The sequence below is a fragment of the Stenella coeruleoalba genome (assembly GCF_951394435.1).
Source record: "Stenella coeruleoalba genome assembly, chromosome: X".
In the NCBI taxonomy this organism is placed as follows: Eukaryota; Metazoa; Chordata; class Mammalia; order Artiodactyla; family Delphinidae; genus Stenella; species Stenella coeruleoalba.
Window position 1 is genome coordinate 98,057,941 of NC_137152.1, and position 23,204 is coordinate 98,081,144.

At 38.4% G+C, this 23,204-nt stretch overlaps 1 protein-coding gene and 1 pseudogene across 8 annotated transcripts in view; one reads left to right on the forward strand and one right to left on the reverse strand.

The window, feature by feature from the left end:
* Positions 1-23,204, forward strand: part of LOC307180253 (uncharacterized protein) — a 1,346,125-nt gene that overhangs the window by 194,674 nt on the left and 1,128,247 nt on the right. The window lies entirely within an intron of this gene.
* Positions 11,447-16,378, reverse strand: LOC307180197 (E3 ubiquitin-protein ligase Hakai-like; annotated as a pseudogene). Its single transcript has 2 exons — positions 15,347-16,378; positions 11,447-11,715 (listed from the first exon to the last, which is right to left on the reverse strand). The product of its transcript is annotated as an E3 ubiquitin-protein ligase Hakai-like (transcript).

Genomic DNA, 23,204 nt, shown 5'->3' on the forward strand with positions numbered 1-23,204 from the left:
ATATGGGAAACATAAAGAATGTTGAGAGCCTAGGCCAGTAATTGTGTGTGTAGGTGTGTCTGTGTGAGATGGGGTGAGGCATTGCAATGGGAAATTGAAAGGCCCTCTTATCTGAGATGATCAGGACTAGGGTTAGCTAATAAAAGAAAATCAATCACAACAGGGAATCTTAAAGATACACATCTAAGTATTTCATTTTAACTTAAAATGCTCATTTAAGAGCTTTACTATCATTCTCTATCAAATGAAAAACCCCCAAATATCCTGATATTAGCCACACTTCCTCTAGTTTTCTGTCTGAAGGTGGGACTCTTCAAATTGTCTTGATGGTACTGAACTCCACAGCTGGAATTACTCATTTGATGAAAGGGCCTCCCCCACTCCCTCCTGCCCCCAGTTGAGAGCCAGACTTCTGTGGGGAGCTTAAGATAAAAATTCTAGCTAGGGAAAGTGTTCTCTCCTCTTTTTATTTCTTCCCCCTAGGGAGGAAACTATATCAGTGAAATCTAATTACAACTTCCTTTGCCATTTTTGGAATACAAAGGGATAGATTTCTCCCTATCTGTGGAGACACACATATATCAGAGTAAGCAAACAAGTAAGCAAGTGAGCAAGCAATGTTTCCAAATTAAGGGGATGTAATGAGGAAACCACCAGATGTTACTCATTTTCCCTTAATGAAGATATGCAATTTTAGGAACAGAGCTCAATGACTTTGGCCTACCTTCTTAAAAAACAATAGTAGTAATTTATCAGTCTCCTCTCTTCTGAGGAAAAGAGCATTTGGATTTCGCATCTCCATTGGTTTTCCAGTTGTTCTGGTACCATTTGCTGCAATGGCTATTCTTTCTCCAGTCAATTACCTTGGCAATTTCATCAGAAATTGATTGAACATATCTGTAGGTCTATTTCTGGACTCTCTGTTCTGTCTCACTTCTCTAAGTCACAGTATACTTAAGGACAAGGGATATTACCAGGAGCATGCTGGTAAATGTTTACCAACAGGCACTTTGGGAGCATGGGTGCAAACGAACAAACAAAAAACCCTGATTTGTAGCGTTTGCTGATTGCCAAGGTATAAATTCTCCAAACATGGTCAATTTCAAGATACTCTGCACTACAAACTCCAGCTGCCTTAGACTCCCCAAACTATGTTCTCTAGCTCCTCAACTCAGTGAGAGTTCCCTTTCTTTGCTTGGGTACCTTCTTCCTATTCTGAGTTCTGAAAAGTGCCTCTAGGCAGAAAGCTGAGATGATCATAAAGATGACCTTGTTTCCCTTCTCTCAGAGATCACAGACCTGTACTGCCTCTAGTCCAAAATCTGAAAAACAGTTGTTTCATACGTTTTGTATAATTTTCTAGTTGTTTATGGCAGGAGAGCACGTCTGTTATCAGTTATTCCATCATGGTCAGAAGTGTTTCCCAATTAGCTTTAAATGCCTCACTCTTAAATACGAATATATAGTCACAAACCACCGTATTTTTGAGGAGAGCCTCCAACATGAAACATAAAAACAAGCAAACAAAAGAATTTGGTAGGAAACAGATAATACAGAGAACAGAAGGAAACATTTTTTTAGAACTAGGATATCTTTAGAGAGTTAAGATATATAATCCATGAACAAGGAAAAAGGATGCTGTAAGAAAAGGAAAAATCAGAGAAGATGTTTTAGAAATGAAATATATGCATATATGTGTACATGTAATTATGTATATACACATATACATACACTCATATCTATATATAAGATAAAATAATAAGTTATGGATTGGAAGAAAGTTCAAAAATTTTTTCCTAAAACTTAGAACAAAAGGACAGAGATAGACAGTAGGAGAGAAATAATTAAATATAGGATCAATCCAGGTCATTCAATAGTGCTTTCAGAGAAGAGAGGAAATAAAGAGTAGGAAATTAAAAGAAATAATTGAAGAAAATTTCTACATTTAAGGGTCATGTCTTCACAGTTTTTAAAGGCCCAGCACAATGATTAATGCAACACACAACAAAGCACAAAACTTTGGAACACCCAGAATGGACAGAAGATTTTAAAAGCCTTCAGAGAGAAAGAATGTGAAACATACAATGAATTACAGAAGAGAATACCATTAAACTTCTCAACGGCAACATTAGAAGGTAAAAGAGGAATGAATGCCTTCAAAATTCTGAGGGATAATTATTTTTGACCATGTATGCTATACTTTATACCAGTCGAATATGAAGATAGACTAAAGACACTGGAGACACATAAGGTCTCAAAAATAAAGGATAAGCTCCACCAGAAAGAAGGGAGTAAACCAAAAAGATGGCACCAAGGGATCCAGAATACAGAACCAGTACAGAAGAGAAAGTGTTTTTTTGTTTTCTGTTTGTTTGATGATAGTGAAGGGAAGCTCCAGGATAACAGCTATACAGCAGAACTAAAGAGCAACTGGTCTAGACTGAAATGGCATGATGGGAAACTTTAGGAGGGATGTCTCCAAGAAAAAAAGTAGAATAGACAAATTCCTGTGCCTTCCTGTATTAAGAAAAGCTTACAACTCTATAGAGGGACTATGAAAGTTACACAGACAACTGAAACAAATATGAGCACATTTTTAATTCCAAAGAAAAACAGAATTTGTAACAAAGTGCCTTGGTTCATTCAGGCTATAATGAAATATCACAGACTGGGTAGCTTATAAACCATAGGCATTTATTTCTCACAGTTCTAGAGGTTAGAAGTCCAAGATCAGGGTGCCAGCATGGTCAGGCGAGGGCTCTCTTCTGCACTGCAGACTTCTTGTCGTATTGTCACATGACAGAAGGGGCTAGGGAGCTCTGTGGGATCTCTTTTTACAAGAACACTAATCCCATTCATGAGGGCTCCACCCTCACGATGTTGTTATCACCTTCCAAAGACTTCTACCTACCAATACCATCACCTTTGGGGGTTAGGATTTCAACATACGAATTTTAGGGAGATGCAAACATTCAGACTATAGCAAAAAGAAAATAATAATATAGTACATAGTTTAGCTGGCTGTGCACAATATTTATAGATGTAAATAGTAATTACTGATTTATCCATATATTGGGATAATAGGAAAAGAAGTGTGCGCGTGTCCATGTGTGTGTTTGTGTCTGAGAGGAGAAAGATTTTGATAACTAAATCTTCATACTGAATAGTATGAAATCAACAGATAATGCTAAAAGTTAAATATCAAGAAAAACCAATAAAACATTTTAAAATATGAAGGTAATAACAGAATAAATAACTCTTGGGAATAGGAATCAGGAGTGATGAGGGCAGGTAGGAGGACTGCTGCTTTTATATATGTGCCTTGCAGTACTAGTAGTTGACTTTTTAAATCATGAGCACATATTGCTTTGGTAAAATTTTTAGATTTAAAAATAATTTCTTCCTGGCACTATTTCTAATTTTGCCTTGGATGCAGTAACTCAAAAATGGAAAGGGCAAGGCATGATTAGAAGAAGGAAAGGGATGGCATCTAACACCTGCGTTGAATTATTACCCAGCAGTCTACCCTCACTATTCACGCTTATTCAATTCCTTCCAATGCTAGATCTTCAATCCAGACTCACTGGGTTCTGGAGTCAGACAGACATGAGCTCACATTATGTATGATGCGAAATCCAAATGCTCTTTTCCTCAGAAGAGAGGAGACTGATAAATTACTACTATTGTTTTTTAAGAAGGTAGGCCAAAGTCATTGAGCTCTGTTCCTAAAATTGCATATCTTCATTAAGGGAAAATGAGTAACATCTGGTGGTTTCCTCATTACATCCCCTTAATTTGGAAACATTGCTTGCTCACTTGCTTACTTGTTTGCTTACTCTGATATATGTGTGTCTCCACAGATAAATTAGGGAGAAATCTATCCATTTGTATTCCAAAAACGGCAAAGGAAGTTGTAATTAGATTTCATTGATATAGTTTCCTCCCTAGGGGGAAGAAACCTCTCCACAAAACGTACAAAATAATAAAACAATACTATTCTTCAATAAGCATTAAACCAGACTGTGATGCATATCACAGGCAATCCCCTAAAGAGATTGTAAAAACAAAAAAGAAATCTTACTCTTTTTATATAACCAAGCAGATACAATCCATTATATACATGATAACTGTCTATCCAAAGGAAAAATTTCTCATCTTTTTGACAAGTAGAAAGTTGCATCTTGGAGCTAAATTGCCACAGACATGGAAATAGGGCACTACCCTTCTTGATGTTTTTCAAGGAGATGGTCCCTTGGCCCCCAAGAATGATATTCCTGGGATGTGAAACTGGCAAGAAACTTTATTTCCCATTTAAAAATACATACATCTCAAAGAGGCAGAGAGAGCATTTGTAATCTCAAGTTTTCTGAAGGAAATGCTAAAAGAAAAGGGAGAGGGTAAAGTTCTTTCCTTTTTTGCACTAAGGAAAAATTAAATTTTTTTAGATTTTTATTTACCCTTACAATTTCCTCGTTCTGTTGGTATTTTCTAGTAAAACTACGGTTTCTAATTATCTACAATGCCGTTTGTAAGGTCGGATCTTAACAAACGGCACCGCAAAACAGAGGAATCGCTTCAAGTGAGCTTTATTAGGGAGCGCTCCCGGGCGAGGTTCACTGGTCCGGGCGAGGTTCACTGGTCCGAGAGAAAGGGGGCCAGAGAAGTCACACCCGGGCGAGGGTTGGGCAAGATTTTATAGGGGAAGAAGGGAAAGGGGTGTGGTGAATCTGGGAGGGCGCAGGGTATTCCTTATTTGGTGGTCTTTTCGGGTATCCTAGGGGACCGTTAGTCCCGCCCCTCGAAAGGCGGGAAGGCTGGGCCAGGTGCAAAGTCCCCAGGTCAGTTCCTGGAACTGGGTGGTCCGGAATGTCTCCAGGGCAGTTTCTGGAACTGGGTGGTCCGGAGAATTTCGGTCTGATGAAACCTGTGAATCTGATTGTGTTCCCCTGCCTCGGACCAGTTGGCCTTACACCGTTTGTATCCTTCTCCAGAAACAGTCTAAGTATACATTGTAAGGCCATAGTAAAATACAAAAGCAATTACCAGAATTACAACGGAATGAATTGAAAAAATTAGTATAATATTTGCCTTGGGGAAAAAATTTTAAGTATATCATACTAATGGTGAATCGTTAAAGCAGATTCTTGAAAAACGGCACAAAAATTCTCTTTTGTCATACATTAAGTTTACAAACTGTTATATCTTTGTGCTTTCGAACAACTACTTGAGTATTATTTTGTAGTTTTTTATAATATTCCATCCAATCTAAGTCTAATGAGTAGTTTAACTCTGGAGCCTGATAATCTAAATTTTTAACTGAGTTTTTCTTAAGGCCCAATAAATTTCCCCTGAGTTCTCATCAGTCATAGAAGTAACATTATAATTACAGAATAAACTAGACCCTTCTGTAATTATTCTATCTTCCCAAATATTTCTCCCAGATATAAAACACAAAGACACCTATGGCCATTACCTAGTATCAAAGTCCTAGTATGAGCCAACCATTGAAGGGTGTAGATTAAACTTCGTAGGAGAGGAAAAATAACTTTCCTTCTACCCTTCTAGGTTCTTGGCTTAAACCCCCCTGTAATAAAAGATTAATAGGAGAAAAATAAACAAATTGAATAACATGTATACCACCCATATACATGGGAGAGACCCAGGAAAACTGAGTAACTCTCCAAAATGGCCCAAGTCTTCACCTTACATACCATCTCCAGCTAAGACAAAAGGTGTTGGGGGGGGGGCAGTTATGGGAGGTTAGCAGGCAAAACACAGAAAACGAGGGTATAGTTGTTATGCAAATTTAAGTTGCTGCTTTCTCCATTGATAAGTTTCTGGAGATTTAATCATCTTCCTTTTCCTGGTACAGAGAGGGAGACACCTTTAGGAATGGAGATTTTCCTTATAGATGTAAATATCTCTTACAAAAGGGGAACTTCCCCTCTACTAATAGCTTTTCCAATATCTGCTATTTCTTAAAAGTAAGCAGCTCAAGATAATCCTTACCTCAAAGAAGCATATTTTGGGGTGGCAAATTCTCCCCTTCAACTTCCAGTGTTCATTGTACATGCCTCTAATCATTTTAAGTCTTGCGGACAAACCCAACCTATGGGCCATTTTTCACCTCCGTCTAAGTCGGTAGTTATCCATGGGTACTTAATTAACTACTATAATAGTATAACAGGCATGTTTATCCACACTAGGACTGGAAAAAACTTGTATCCCAAAGTGATTAACAATGACATTATACCTGTCTTCTGTAGTCTTTATCCATAAATGCCAAATTTCTGTTTTTCTATTAATCAGATGCTCTTGTATACCACCCTTCCAATCAAGCTAGTTAACAAAACATTATTTGTGTCAAACTTGGGGCTTGAGTCTCTGGATGCATATTAGTTACTTTCACTTTAATATTCTAAAAAGTTAGTAATGAATATGGTTCTATGTTTTATGTCAATAAATCAGATTGTTGGATTCATAAGTCCAGGCCATGTCCATACTGGGAATACAATTTAGAGCTGATGAGAAATGTGTAACTGTAGGAACCATTATGGGCGTACAGAAAAGAGAGTGGTATAACAAATAACCTGTTTGCTTTCTAGTAAAATGTGATTCTTACAGTAACTGAAGTAACAACTAATTCACTGTTATACTACTATTCACTAATACTTTGAATAAGACAACAAGGCAGTCTGAGAATAGTAATAAGTTCATTAGAATACCTCCTTTCAGTTGAGTTCAGTACCAACACCATTTATTCTAGAAAATTTCAGTACCAACACCATTTATTCTAGAAACTTTAAGTTTCAAGTTCTTTGTGGGAACCACAGTCCAGTCCTCTTGAACAGTTGGCTTCATGTGAGAAGCATGAATCCATTTGGGTTTTCTTTCACTTTGATGGCCATTTGGGTGATCAGCAGTACTTGAAGTGGTCCCTCCACATGGTGACAAAACACATTCCTCCAGAACACTTTTATGTAAACTAAATTGCCCAGTTTGATAAGAGTGACAGACTTCTTCCAGTAGGTCCCTCTAGGCCTTTCTGACTTTGTCTCAGGGCTTCTAGGGAAGAGAAAAGCCATTTAGGTATCGAACATGATTATGAGAGATTTCAGTTAAATCAAAGCAGAGGAAGTGATTTCAGACCCAAATTCACAGACCTGCCAGACGTAAGTTCAAAGAGAGAACATTATTGCTTGCAAGAGTTGCTCTAATTTTTAACAAAGCTACTGGTAAATCTCTAGGCCATTTTACCCATAGATTGCTGAATTGTAGCCAATGAGTTTGTTAGAGTTTGAGTTTTTCATTCTACTTGGAGTATGATAGCTTTTAGGAATCTGCAAACATTTGCACAATTCCTGAACAACAGTAGACATAATATGATTTTCTCCATCTGATTCAGTAAGCTCTGGGGTCCCAAAAGTGGGGATTATGTGCATGGAGAGGGTCTTTACCTCACTGCCTGAGCATTTGCTTTTGAAAAGGGAAAAGAGTAGGCCATTCAGACAGCATACATACCACAACTAGACAAAATCTCTTACCTTCCATAGGCATGAATTCTATGAAATCTAACTGCCATTGGGTTCCTGGTAAAGTTGGTTAGGGAAACCTTTCTGCACCTACCTTGGAAGTGGTCCCTAATTATTCTACTGGCAAATAACAAAACTCTTTAATATGTTTTGAATAATTTCATCTTTTTGATAGACATAGTATTAGTCTAGTGGCTTTAAAGAAATCCCTTTCAGTTTGATTTTGTTGATAACAGAACAATAAACTAATCAAGCAAATAAAAACTGTGATATAGGAATTATTTTGTTAGTAATTCCTATAGTCCAGTTGAATTTTTTTTAGCCCCCCCCCCTTTTTTTTTTTTTTTGCGGTACGCGGGCCTCTCAATGTTGTGGCCTCTCCCGTTGTGGAGCACAGGCTCCGGATGTGCAGGCTCAGCGGCCATGGCTCACGGGCCCAGCCGCTCCGCGGCATGTGGGATCTTCCCAGACTGGGGCACGAACCCGTGTCCCCTGCATCGGCAGGCGGACTCTCAACCACTGCGCCACCAGGGAAGCCCTTTAGCCCCCCCCCTTTTTTTTTTTTGATCATTTGTTCATTTCTCTTTATGAAGCTTGTTTTTGAAAATGGACAGAGGTTTCTAGTATTAGAAGTGGGGCTTCCAAATTTGGAGTCTGTCATATTTTAATAGTGGCTTTTGCAGCTCTTTCAGCAAAATCATTGCCTTCAGAAATTGTCATTTTGCCCTGTGTGGGCTCTGTAATAGACTACCGATAATCTGAGTAGGCATTTGTAAAGCCTCTAACAAATCAGCTTTTAATTCTCCATGACATGTTTCAGTTCTCATAGAAATCAAGAATCCTCAATTTTTCTAATTTTGCCCTGTTGCATGACAGACACCAAACACATATTTACCAACAGCATATATATTTACTTTTAACTCTAGAACCAAGAATTTCAGCTCTAGTAATGGCTATTAACTTACCTTCTTGTGCCAACTTAATTGCAGGCAAAACATAAGCTTCATGATAAGTCACCACAGCACAGAAAGCCTTAAATTGGCCACTTTTGTCTCTAGTAAATGACCCATAAGTAAGCATTATAAAATCTGCCTTTAAAAGGATTATCAGGCTTCCCTGGTGGTACAGTGGTTAAGAGTCTGCCTGCCAATGCAGGCAACACGGGTTCGAGCCCTGGTCTGGGAAGATCCCACATGCCGCGGAGCAACTAAGTCTGTGCGCCACCACTACTGAGCCTGTGCTCTAGAGCCCGTGAGCCACAACTACTGAAGCCCGTGCGCCTAGAGCCCGTGCTTTGCAACAAGAGAAGCCACTGCAATGAGAAGCCTGCACACTGTAACGAGGAGTAGCCCACGCTCGCTGCAACTACAGAAAGCCCATATGCAGCAACCAAGACCCAACGCAGCCAAAAATAAATAAATAAAATAAATTTATAAGAAAAAGTTCTTCCATGTTTTTTTTAAAAAAAGGATTATTAAATAAATCAGATTGGGGCCTAGCGTTTTCTTCTGTTACCATTGTACAATCATCATCTATATGATTAGGATCTGGTAAAACAGTAGCAGGTTTAAGAGATTGCATCTTCCAAGCACAATACTAGAATTGGATTATAATGCTTGCTCATAGCCAGTCTGACAATGTACCAACAAATGCTGGGTCTTATGCACTTGTAAGATAAATATCACCACATATGGGATACTCAAATAAATCAATCAACTAATGCCAGGGCTTGAGCCTTTTCAGTAAGTGTGGTTCCCAGTGCCATGGCATCTAGATTGGTCTAGTCTAATCCCAACTTTAGAGTTGAAATTCTACTAGCAGCACCTGTATTTTCAGGACAAAAAAAAATGGAAAGGTTTTACAAAATGTAGAATCGCCAAATCTGGGGAAGAGACTGTAGCCAATTTCAATTCTTCAAATGCCTCTTGAGATTCTAGGGACCAAACCAGAGGATCTGAAGAATTATCATGCAATTGCATTGTCAGAGGTTTTGCCTGCTCTGCAAAAACTGGAATTCCCTGTCCCTACTACCTTACTAGTCTCCAAAACTCTCTAAGTAGTATTTTTTAAAATTTATTTTATTATTATTTTTTGGTAGTAGGTCATTTCATCTACATAATTGGCCGACTCATTATCACTTTGTGTCCTTTAGCTGATAACAGATGCCTCAAATATTTTTTTTTCAGTTTGGCAATATTGCAAATTTTCTAGTGAGCCCTTGAGCTCCTGTGAAGCCAAAGGATCAGTTTTGCATTACTCTTTAATTTCTGAAACTATCAGAAAATCATCTATAAGTTTAATAATTATAGATCCTCCTGGTGGGACAAATTTTTGTTTTCTTATAAGCAACTAGGGAAAACAGTGTAAGAATCCCCAAACCCTTTTGGAATCCTCTAACTTCATTAGACTTCATAAGTAAAAGCAAACAAAAATATAGACTCATCCACTAGAAGAAAAGAAAAAAAAAGTAGAATATGGATCAATTACAGTGAAAAACTTTACAGACAATGGTACTGAAATCAGAAGGGCTGTGGGGTTAGGAACTATATAGATTAAAGGAACAGAAAATTTATTTAACAAATTATACAAATCTGTATAGTAGTCAGCTATATCAAATTTATTTTCCTTCTTTACTAGAAGTATGGGAGTATTACAGGGTGAGTACATTTGAAAATTATCCCTCCTTTTTTCCTCCTAGTTTTTTATAACTAGTTTTATTCCTACATATTGAGTTCTACACAAAGGATATCTTGTTTTACACATGGCTATGGCTTATCCTTTTTGTAAGCTATTTTTCCTGGTTCTCTATCTCAAATTAAACCAGTATCATTATTCCCAAGTAATGGCCCAAAGCAATGCATCAGTTTGTTTCAGCTCTGGCACATAGTAACCAAATCAGGTGCCGTCTTCCAAGGGAGCTCAGCAAACACTCCAGCTGGAGTGTAGAATATGATAGCCTTTAATTTGCATGGCAGGTCTCTCCCCAGTAGGTTGACAGGCGAATCAGGAGAAAGTAAGAAAGCGTGTTCCTCAGTCAGAGGAACAATTTGTATGGGAACTACTGAAGAAAAGGAACAATTAGAAGGCTGACACAAAATACTAACAAACTTTTTTTGTTTTTTTAACAACAACCTGTATTGATCTATCACTAGATGCAAAATGAGAAATTTCCAAGTTAATTGCAGAATAAGTATCTACCAGAAAAGGCAAGGATAGGTTAGCCTGAGGGAAAGTTATTGAAGAATATGGTTTGCCAGTTCTCACCTCTGAGATTCCCACAATCTGTCAATTTTGAGCCATTTGCCAATTATCTCCCAGCTAAGGATTTTGTCCTTCTGGGTTTTCTTGATTCCCTTGTTGGAATTTTTCCATTCTCTGGAGTCTCTTCCTACAATCTCTCTTCTAGTATCCTGGCTTTTTGCCATAATAATATGCAGTTTTCCCTTCTTCCTTTGCTCCCTGCATAGATTGACCAGAGTAGGGTTATCCCCTTTAGTAAATAGCTGCTCAGTTAAACCAACACTGTGGGTTTTATTTTTTTCGCTTTTTTGTCTTTCTCTAGATTGCCACAAAACTGTGTAGCTGCTGCTAAGTTTTGAGAAATAGTCTGTCCTTGCCAACCTATCACCTTTTCCCTAACTTGAGTTTGGATAGTTTGCAAGAGAGCCAAGACAAAGGTGAACAGGACTAGAGAGTGATTTTGATCTGCCCGTGTATCCATGCCAGTGAATTGTGAGAAAGCAACACATTGCTAGTGGAAATCAAGTGGGGAGGCACCTGTTTCTAGGTATACTGTGGCAGGGTCTCCCAGCTCACCATTACCAACCCTTCTTGATGGGTTTTAAAAGCCCTTAGTTCTTCCGCAGCAGTGGTGGGTTCCCTTGGCCACTATACCCATTGTAGTGGGCCACCTCTAGTCCCCAACATGTTTGCTCCACAACCTGAGTGAAGTCTGCTGGTTGCAGAATTCCCTGTAGCAGCCAATGGACATCCCCATTTATGGGGCTACAAACTGGAAACATGTTGCAGAGTACTTTTGTGAGTCTTTTCAGGCACAGGAAAAGAAGTCTTTAAATGACTGATATCAAGTGGTGAGAGAGGCGCATGGCTTACCTGGGAGGCCTGGATAGCTTCTCGATGGTATTGGCTTCACTGGTGATCTGAATAGGAAGGTCTAGTTTTCCTTATATTGAGACAAGAAAAATGTAGGATTATATGGCACTTTGGTTTCTTTTTCCAATGTGAATATTTATCAGGCCTAACACCTTTGTCTTTCCCCATGTGGCCTGTGCAGCTACTCTGTCCTGTTGCCTTCATACAGGGACACAGTCTTTTACCCAAATTCTCAATTATCCCCCATGACATCTTTCTATCCTGTCTGCTTTTTTGTGGTGTGGTGAGTGTTTGCTAAGTGACTCTTGGAGGTGGATTCAAGGGCTGAGATGTGAAGTGGAGTCAGGCTAGGACATGAGGCATACAAACATATGCCTTCAAACAGGGCAAATAATTCATTAACAGCTGGAGAAGTTGTACCCTTGTCTCTCTCTGCAGGGAAGTCTAATGGAAGGAACCGCCCATCTAAAAGATCACCTGCCTTCTTCCCAGGAGTTGATTTGAAATAGGGAAAGATAAAGACACTCAGAGAGAAAGCTGGGATAGCAGAGAAGAGAGGGCAGTTCTGTGTAAGAGAAAGAGACTTTAATTCTTGAATTTCTTAGTTTTTCTCAATCTTTCTTCCTACTTATCAAATAATTTTTCACTCCTTAGAATGATAATCATGATAAATACCAGTAATTCATATGCTTAGAATGAGGTACTTCTAAGAACCCCTGTAAATATGTTAATCTGTCCGAATGAAAAGAAACAGTCCTCAGGCCACTGTAAGACTGGATTCTCGTATGTATACTCATTCCAAATGTGACAGAAAGGTATTGGCAATTTGAGTGGGAGACCTGCAGGCAACATTTCTGGCTTCCCATATTTTTCCACCAGCAAAGTCAATGGTGACCCTGACGGGATTTTAGAACTGGTGTCACCTATACTTAGTCAATAATATTATCTTGAATTTGGAGAGTGTAACCCACCTCTGGCTAGTATTCCAAAAGAGCAGAGAGCTAGAAAGAATTTTTATAATTCAGGGTCTCTCACATGACTCTTGTGTGGCCACAAGACTTTCAGCCGATCCACCCAATTAAGGAATTGCCGGATGGATCCTATCCTTATTGCCAAATTGTTGGGGAAATAGCAAACATAAAACTTCCTGCCAACCCAATAAGACCTCTCTATAAAACATGGAGAAGAATGAAATAGCTTTATTAATTGATAAACATTAAACCAGACTGCGATGTGCAGCATAGGCAATCTGCTAAAGAGATTTGTAGGGGAGCAAAATTTGCCACCCTAAAATGAGTCTCTTTGGCATGAGGATTAATTTAAGCTGATTAAGACTCTTTGGGCCTTAAAAGAAACTTTGACCTTCCCTCGTACTGCCTAAAAGAATGTAGATAGTGGGTTTGTTCCAGAATAGAGTTATCACCAGAGCTATCTGCAAAGAATATGGGCTAGGTGTGCTGTGGGGAACTCTAGGCAGGGCCTAAAGATGAGAGTCTACTCTGTGTCCCATTGTCTCTGCCTGCCTGGCCCAGCAAACATTTGTTTACCAAACATTTGCTTTTCTATCTCCATGTGAATTGCCTTCCTCCCCTTGAAGTCCCAAACCACTACCCCCATCCTCTGTCTTTAGCTGAAGATGGTATTTAAGGTAAGGGCTTTAGCCATGTTGGCCAGTTACTTAGTTTTCCTGGGTCTCTCCCATGTAATTAAACTTTTGTGTGATTTTTCTCCTGTTAATCTGTCTCATGTCAATTTAACTCTTAGACCAGCCAGAAGGGTAGAGAAAAATTTCTTCCTCCACAGTAGATAGCAGAGACAAAAAAGAACTCTTACCCTTTTATATACTTGTTAACCCATTAACATGTACATATGTTTTACATATATATATATGTTAATCTATTACATACACATTAATTGTATCCAGAGGAAAAATAAAATCTCATCCTTTTTACAAGCAAGAAGTTACATCTTGGAACTAAAATTCCCACAGACAGGGAGATAGGGTACCACTCTTGGTGTTCATTTTTCAAAGAAATGGCTCCTTGGCCCCAGGAATGACATTCCTGGGATGTAAAACTGCAAGAGGCTTATTTAGCTTTGAAAAAGATTTACATATATTTCAGAGGCAGAGCTAGCATTTATAATCTCAAGTTTTCTGAAGGAAATGTTAAAAGAAAATGGGAGGAGGAAAGTTCTCTACTTTTTGGCACTAGGGAAAATTTAATTTTTAAGATTTTATTTACCCTTACACTGGCAAGAAAAAGTCATAGACAGCCTATACTATCTAATATATTACTTGGATAGGGACTCACACATAGGAAGAAGAAACAGCCTTAGTAACTGGAACTTGAGTATGAGGTGAGCACTGGCTCTCAGGTGTTAGAAACAAGACAACAAAATGGAGTCATTTACACAAGACAACAAAATGGAGTCATTTATGTTAAGTCCCAGGTCACCAAACTGAGACTTGACTTAATTATAGCTTTGGCTCTCCCAGAAATGGAATCTTAACCCAATCAGCCAGAAATCACCTTATCAGCACTAGTTAGGCAACCTGCCTAACTAATCCCTGCCATCCCCTAAAGGAAAGTAACCTTGCAATAACCAATCTGCTTTTTTGCCTAGGGTAACTTCCTTGTTCCTGTTCCCTTCTGCCTATAAAAGTTGCTCGTTTTATACAGCTCCTCAGAGCTCCTTTCTATCTGCTAGATTGAAGCTGCCTTATTCGAATTCATAACTCTTAAAAATTTTAATATGCCTCAGTTCATCTTTTAACACAGGAAAGGGGCAATGGCACATTAAAACTGGGGCATAAGATCAGGGTTGGAGTAGTAAGGGGGATTTGATGCTGGATTTGACAGATTTGGGCTAGAACTGCTTAAATACTTCTGGTTTGTGTGGTGTCTAGAATCCAGGGCAGAGCTCAGCCTGCAGGTGGTTTGGGTCACAGAGCCTAAGCTACGGTAAAGAAAAAGCAATTTGGGCCTAGAAACAAGAACGTTGGAAGTTACAGGGAGACAGATTTGTGTACAAAGGCCTTATTGTTCTTTTGCAACCATATTGAAATTTACTCTTTTTACCCAGGTTAACAAAATGTATCACAAGAAAAACTTGTAAATGTATCACAAGATTTAATAAAAACAACACTTTTGAAAGCAGAACACAGTCCCCACCCAGGATATAATATTGCAAATGGTCACTTCTGGGATCAATTTACCATACTAGAGGAACCAAGTTGTTAAAGCATAGTTAATCTCAACTGAGCCACTTATCTGCACTGTAGTAAAGTACTTAAAATCACTCCCAAGATCAAGGTTTAAAACCATTTTAAGAGACAAGACTTTAAATGTTTTATAGCCACTTCTGTAAGAGGTGCTTTTCCTTCCCCAAATGGTCAAAGCTTAATGAGAAGGTTGACAATACTTTTTTTCCCCTCATCATATCTTCTGTTTAAAAATATTTACTATTACTACTGGTCATATGGTTTATATCTTGTCTGATCTGGGAAGTGTAGTCCAAGAAGTGAGGTTTGAGAAAGGAAGATGCTGCTTTCCTGGAGGAATGGGTGGTCCCCTGGGTGCAGGCCATATAACATGACTTATTTTCCCTAGTTACATAAATGGAGTGCCCAGAGTTCCTTGATCTTCAGTAAACTGGGGTAAAGAGTGAGCATTATAATGGTGAGAAGTATGTGTACTTACAGGTGGATTACCCTGTTGAGGTGAGGTAGGTCCTGGTGGAAGATATTTCATATAAGGTGGCATCTGAGCAATAATAGGTCTATGGAGAGGGTGGTGGAGTAGAAGTCACTGATGCACCTGAAGCGTGGCTATGAATCAAGTGAAAAGTACCTGTGGTCTGGGAAGGATGTGGCCTTTGATGACTTATTGATTGCAGAGGAGGTAGCGTGGTAAAATATTGCTGTGGAGGCATAGTTCCATGAGAGTTCAAAACCACTGGTTGACCCTGATATTCAGGATGATGGTGAGCAATTGCAGAGGCAAGAGGTAGTGGTTCTCAAGTACCCGAATTTGAGTCATTCTGAATAGGGACAGTTACTAAATTGCTATGTTTTCTTGTTGAAATGTAAAGGTTTTCTGACTCAGCTTCCTGACTCACTGAAAAATATAGAGGTGAATTCATGGACAGTGAACTCTGCTGGAGGAGCACTAATATCTTCTTGTGGCAGATTATATGGCTTGTGCGAACACTTTGCAAAGGAGGTAGTAGTATCATAAGGTATTGCTTTGGCGGAATATGGTTCATATGATGCTCATCTGGCGGCGTTATAAGATCAGATTTCAGTCGGTGGTGGGACAACATGCAGAATGAACATTTTCAAGTTGAGTATGGGCAACAGAATTTTCAGCTCTTGTGTGGCCATGGTTGATATGAGCCTTTAAGTCTCTGTGAGACAAACACGGTCTCTTGCATCCTTGAACAGTGCCACATGTAAAGAGAGAATCTTGCGTGTGCTTCTCAATTCGTTCCACAGGATTACTACAGCCTGGGAACATCTTACTGCCTTCTTTTCCATGTAAAATAGCACAGGCATAGCAAAAAGCATGCTTGCATGGAATCATCTGCCCATCGATTTTAATTGGCAATTAGCATTTGTCACAGAAATGTACTGGGGTATCATCCTTTTCACCTAAGATGTTTATCTGAAAGTCCCAAAAAACATCTTCAACACATCCTTGTTCATTTCTAAAAGCTTTACCCACTGGAGTCATACCGGTCCTCTGCACTATGATCGAATCCTTGGGCGCGCTCCGTGATTCAGCTCTCAGAGCACGAGGGGAGCGGAAGTCAACCTTACTGACCCAGGGCGCGCGTGTGCCGTACTCTCTTGAGTTCAGGAAGCGGAAGTACGTCCAGGTCACTGTACCTTTGACCTCGTCTTACCAACCTCCTTTCCAGTGAGAAAGTCGGGCAGAAGGAGAGTGAATATTTGAAGAGTTTTGGTGCCGAGGTTGCTTAGGCTGCTCTTGTTATGCTTCAAGAAAAAAAATAGACTTAAACTGGAAAAAGAGACTAATCCGGAATGGGGGAGGGGAGAGCATGTGTGTGTGTGTGTGTGTGTGTGTGTGTGTGTGTGTGTGTGCTGGCATGGGCAAGCGCAGTAGTACATGAAGGCAGAAGCCTGAGCAGGTAAGGCAGCCAGCCCATCCTTAAAGGTTTTTTTGTTTTTGTTTTTTTTAACAATGCAGTGCTTTGCTTTTTGGAGGTGAAAGCTCACCCATCGTTTGAAATGTTCAAATAGAGACTGGAAAGCTTCTTGTCAGAGATGCTGTAGATCTAGCTTCTCAAACTTTTCTGACAAAGTACCCCTAATGGTAGAGAAAACTTTACTAAAACTGTGAGGGTAAGGGGGGACAGAGTTCTAAGTACTTCTGAAAGCAAGATATTTCTCTGAATAGTTGTACTTTAAGTTATAGGAATATTATATGAATATAACTTCCTTTTTCAGAATGTTTGTTTTAATAAAAAATAATGCTTTTGATTACTTAGTTAAATTACTTGAATCTCTCTCTGCCCCTAAGTCTTTGAGTAATAGTGAAATCCCAGGAAGTTGTGCCAGGATATGTGTCACACACTGCTGGATTTCCCCTCAGTGTTGGTACACTAGTTTGTGATGCACGATAAAGAGTGGCTCCTTTACTGAGTATCAATACAAGGTCATCCAGTAGGACTTGGAAACCTTTTTTATACAGGATCCTTTATAATGGTATTTGTATATAAGAGTATTTATCTGTGCATGAAAGTTCAAAGTTAAAAGCCCCAACAAATTAGGGAGGTGATTAGTCACATTATAAAATGCCTTCCCATATCCCCAAATTTCTCATTTTTGTTCTTTAAATGTTATATTCTCTTGGTATATTTGATATATGTTTATAGAGTATTAACAACTTGGAGGAGAGACCTTAGTAAATCAAAAATTAAGGGGCAAATAATCAGTAGTGATGACTACTCCAAGATGGATATGAAGCATATTAGAAATGATCATATTCGTTTATGGAAAGATAAGGCTGGTTATACAGAAATGTCATTTGTACCCACCTTTTGGGAACCTACTCTACTGTAAAGTGAGGCTCACCCTCCCTGTGATAGCTTCATTTCATACTGTACAGAATAAGTGTTCTCATTCTTATTTACAAAGCAGCTTTGCAAAGGAAGCGATGAACTATCATGACCAAATATGCCAAATACATGATTAAAAAATAATTAAAGGGTAGGTCAGAGCAGGAAATTGCCCTCATTAAGCAGATTATTCATTTCTGCTGAAACGCCAAGGCACAAAGCTGACCTTTGCCAAACAAAAAAAGTCAGCAGGGATGTTGCACCAGGTTGAAAATGCTGCAGAGAAAAGAAAAAAAGATTAAAAGCCATAAAAGCATTTTTTGATGGTCTCCGTTTAGATATTGGAATTGCCGAAGCATACAGCTAGATCAGAATATTTTTGCAATAATACTCCATGATTGATGCTGGGGAAAATTTCACATTTGCTGATACACTTTGTAAAAGAAAAAATGTATAGCCACATGGGACATTTTATCAGAGAGAGTGAGCAGCAGAGATAGGGTTAAAAAGAATAATAGATCCCCTTTTGATGTTGGAAATGATGATGAAGCTTACAGGTGGTAAAAAGAAGGAATCAAGGGCAGAGGCTTAGGGAAAAGTTACTTTGTCCATTTCATTATTGATGAATTCTTGAAAAGTTGCGTGTAAGTAGGCACCAGTTTTCTCATCCTGACCTATAATATCATTTCACGACTGTTTTGTCTTTATTTTGAATTTGTCATCTGTGGACAATGGCTACTGGTGCTTAAGCTTTTTTAAAAATTGAAATACAGTGGATACTGCTACTTAGGCTTTTGATTTCTTTGGCTTTCTGCCAAATAGCTAATGCCATACAAGCAAATACATGTGTACCAGGGTACCTTGTGACTTAGTGTACACCGTTCTTTTTGCAAAATAATCCTGCTTGAAGTGGTTTTCAAACCTTTTTCTGTATTCAGAAGGGTGCAGCTGCTCTGAGTGAAGTCACAGTAGGGGAGCCCAGAGTGTTACCTCCTTAACACTCCCACAGCTCTGGCATCCTTTCACCCCCTCTTATAGTTGTCTTTTAGGCAGTTCAGTGAAGCACAGTTTCAATACCACTCCTCAAATACATGTTTTCTCAGCTGACGTATAAAATGTTTATAATGAACCATGTCGTATATCCAAAAGAATAATAGATGAGCACCCATATGTCTACCACCTAGCTTAAGAAATAGAGCATTATCAGCCCACTTGAAAGCTGCTGCACTCTCATGAAAGGAAAGCACTATACTCAGTTGCGTGTTCATCATCCTCTTGCTATTTTCAGTTTTAAAAATCACATATGTATATATATTTATACAAAATATTGTTTACTTTCGCATGTCTTTCACTTTGTGGGGATGGAATAATACTGTGACTTTATTCCCTTAACATTATATTTCTAAGATATTTCATGTTATTGCATGTATTTTATTCATTTTCAGTATTCTGTTGTATGAATATATTATACATTTTTCCTATAGATGAATACTTGGTTTGCTCTCAGATTTATAAGTGCTGCTATGAAACATTCTTGTACATGTGTCTTGTACATGTTCAAGAATTTTTCTAGGGTATGTATACAGGAGAGGAAGTACTAGATCATAGAGAATAAGCATATCAACTTTTCCAAAGAGTTCATATCAATTTATCAGCAGAGTGTAAAAGTTTTTGTTGCTCCTCATCTTCACCAACACTTCTTATTAACAGACTTTTTTTTTTTTTTTTTTTTTTTTTTTGCGGTACGCGGGCCTCTCACTGTTGTGGCCTCTCCCGTTGTGGAGCACAGGCTCCAGATGCGCGGGCTCAGCGGCCATGGCTCATGGGCCCAGCCGCTCCACGGCATGTGGGATCTTCCCGGACCGGGGCACGAACCCGTGTCCCCTGCATCGGCAGGCGGACCCTCAACCACTGCGCCACTAGGGAAGCCCCCAGACTTCTAATTTATTACAAATTTGGTGGTTGTAAACTTCATATCATTATGTTTCTGTTTTGTGTTTCTCTGATTACAAGTGAGGTTGCACAGCTTTTCATGTTTTATAGGCCATTTATAATTCCTCTTTTGTCAAATACCTGTTCATATCATTGGACCATTTTTCTGTTGAACAATTTGTATTTTTCATTAATAGTTTGTAGGAGTTTTTTATATCTTTTTGAAACTAATTCTTTGCCAGTTATATGACTTAACAATCGTTTCCTCTAAGCTTGTAAGTTGCCTTTTAATTTCTTTATGGTGTCTTGTGATACGCAACTTGTCAATTTTGATGCTTTAGAATTCTCAATCTTTTTCTTTATGATTAGTGTTTCTCTGATATGCTTAAAATGTTTTCCCTAACCTGAGATCATAAAAGATATTTTCCCTTACATTTTTTTTTAAGTTTGGTCTTTCAAATGGAGTCTTCTTTAATTGACCTGCAACTGATTTTGTATGGTGTAATGTAGGGATCCATTTTTTTCCCTCCATATAAATAGTTATCCCAGAACCATTTATTAAATAACTCATTCTTACTCTTCTTATCTTCAGTGGCTAATTCTGTCATATATCTGGTTTTCATATATGCATAAGTCTGTTTCTGGATTCTCTATTCCATTCCATTGGCCTATTTTCTTATCGCATCTTAATTGCTGTGGCTTTATAAAGTTTTAAGATTTTGGAAAAGGGAGCAAATCTCCCCAACTTACTTTTCAGGATCATTTTGCTTATTCTTGGCCATTTGTTCTGTGAAGATATTTTAGGTTGGTGGGATATTGGAGAGAGGGATGAAGGAGTTAAGGAAAAGAAAGGGAGAGAAGAAGGGTTACAAATAAACATTTGCTCATGCTACAGTTATTCTAAAAGTCAACGCTGCTTTTGAAGTCAGATATTTTCAAAGCTCAGAAAAGCTGCCTGCCTAAATTTACTGGCATTGCTGTCAGTACTCTGTGAGATGCACAGGGTTAATGTAATTTTTATTTCTTCTAAGACTTATTTCTTTGGGATCTCACTATTTCTTGGGATGGGCAGTATACCATTGTGATTAAAAAAAACATGGCCTTTGCTATCAGGCATGCTTCTGTTTAAATTTCTGCTCTGCTACCTACTACCTATGTGACCTTAGGAATAATACTTAATTTTTCTGAGACTTATTATTGTCTTTTTGCTCTGCCGATGGTGGTGGTAGTGGTGGTGATTATGATGATAATAATAATATAACTATTATAGTTATTATTATTTACCTACTGTGTTAGTTTTCTATTGCTGCTGTAACAAATTAACACAAACGTAATGCCTCAAAACAACATAAATTTATTATCTTATGCTTCTGTAGGTCAGAAGTCTGACAAGGCTCTTGGTGGACTAAAGTCAAGTTTTCAGAAGGGTTCCTTTTTGGAAGCTTTAGGGGAGATTCCATTTCCTTGCTCATTCAGATTGTTAGCAGAATTCAGTTTCTTGCAGTTTCTTGTTGGCTGTTAGCTGACAGATGGTCCCAGCTTGTGGAGGTCACCTGCGTTCCTTGGCTTTTGGCTCCCTTCTTCGATCTTCAAAGCCAACAATGGTGGGTTTGAGTCCCTCTTACCTTTCAAATCTTTCTTGCCTCTTTTTCCATCACATCACAGAGACACAAAAGAGAAACACAGGGAGAAAGGCCATGTAATGCCCAAGGCAGAGGGTGGAGTGATGCAGCTGGGGAATGCCAAGGATTGCTGGCAACCACCAGAAGCTAGGAAGAGGAAAGGAAAGATTCTTCCCTAGAGCTTTCAGAAAGAGCATGGCCCTGCTAACACCTTGATTTTGCACGTCTAGCCTTCAGAATTGTGAGAGAATACATTCCTGTTGTTGTAAGCCACCTAGTTTGTGGAATTTTGTTATGGCAGCTCAGTAAACTAATATAATAGCTTACCATGTTTTCCCAAATTGGTTTTTCTTCGAAGTAGCATATGAAAAATGGTCTTGTTAATTTCCAGTGTATAAGACACCTACATTCAAATATATGCCCTAAGGTATGGGCAGTACCCTAAAAAAGACTTGTTTGGCATAGCCTCTAATGGTAGAATTAAGATCAATGAGTAAAAGTTCTAAGGAAACTGATTTTTAGTTCAATATATAGAGTTTTCTAACAATTACAATAGTACATAGCAGTAAGAGCTGTCCTAATAGTCAGACCCCAGACATTTGGTTGAGGTAGTGGAACTAGTTTTTCATGAATGTTTTGGATAAAAAATTCATTTTAAAGAGAATTAGATGGGGGAGGGAAGGATTGGGAGTTTGGGATTAGCAGATGCAAACTATTATATAGGATGGGTAAACAATAGAGTCCTACTGTATAGCACAGGGAACTATATTCAGTATCTTGTAATAAACCATAATGGAAAAGAATATGCAAAAGAATATATATATATAAATATTTAATATATATTTACATATATGTAACTGAATCACTTTGCTGTACACCAGAAACTAACACAACATTGTAAATCAACTATACTTCAGTAAAATTTTAAAAATAAAAAATACCATGAGAATATCTGATTCTCTTTAAACAAGTAAGAATAATTTTTTACATCGTAACAGAAAAGTCTGAACTGGTGCTTGCTAACTTAGATCTATTAGATTGGGCAAAAAGTTTCTTCAGGTTAGTTCGTAACAGAAAAACCTGAACGAACTTTTTGGCCAACCCAATATAAGAAAACTACAGAACACTCTTACCAACATTTTTTGCATGAAGTTCAAATAATTGGTTGATCAAGAACAAAATTTGGTTAAGTGATTATCCAGTCTACAAGGATACTTCCAAATCAATTGATAGAATTATTTTTTAAAAAGCAATAAATCATCCATTTATTGAGTGTTCCCTGTGTGGTATAAGAGATATAGATGATACCCTAGTTGGTTTTATACTCTGGCTGAGTTGTGTAGTAGACGTTTGCTGGGTGCCTTTATGGGATACGTTCTCTTCCTAACAATATTCAGATTTTTCTTCTGATATCCATCCCTGTCCTTCACAGGCCACTTGCTTCAGGCTACCTAATCAGGGTGAATTTTAGTTCTCTTGTTTGGAATGCTGCTAAGATGTTCTGTGTGTCCCTCTGGATATTAGTAAGAAATATGTAGCCTTAATTGTGGTTGGCAACTGTATTATTGCCAAGAGAGGAACCAGTTTTAGGATAAAGCTGCCACTGAGGATGTCAGAGCAGAAAGATGTAAGGAAATTGAGTCCTTGAAGATATCACTGAATTACTGGGTCAACCAATATCTAGACGATCCAGTTAAGTGAGAAAATAAATCCACTTTTTGTTTAAGCCAGTTTGCATTGGGTTTTCTGTTCTTTCCAGCATAAAGTCTTATCCGGTATGTTCATAAATCAACTGAAGAACAATAAATGACAGTATATAAAGTATGTAGTCAAGTGCTAGATACACTGAAGATAAACCACCAGCAGCATCAGCATTAGTCCAGGGAACTTGATAGAAATGCAAATTTTCAGGCCTCAGATTTTC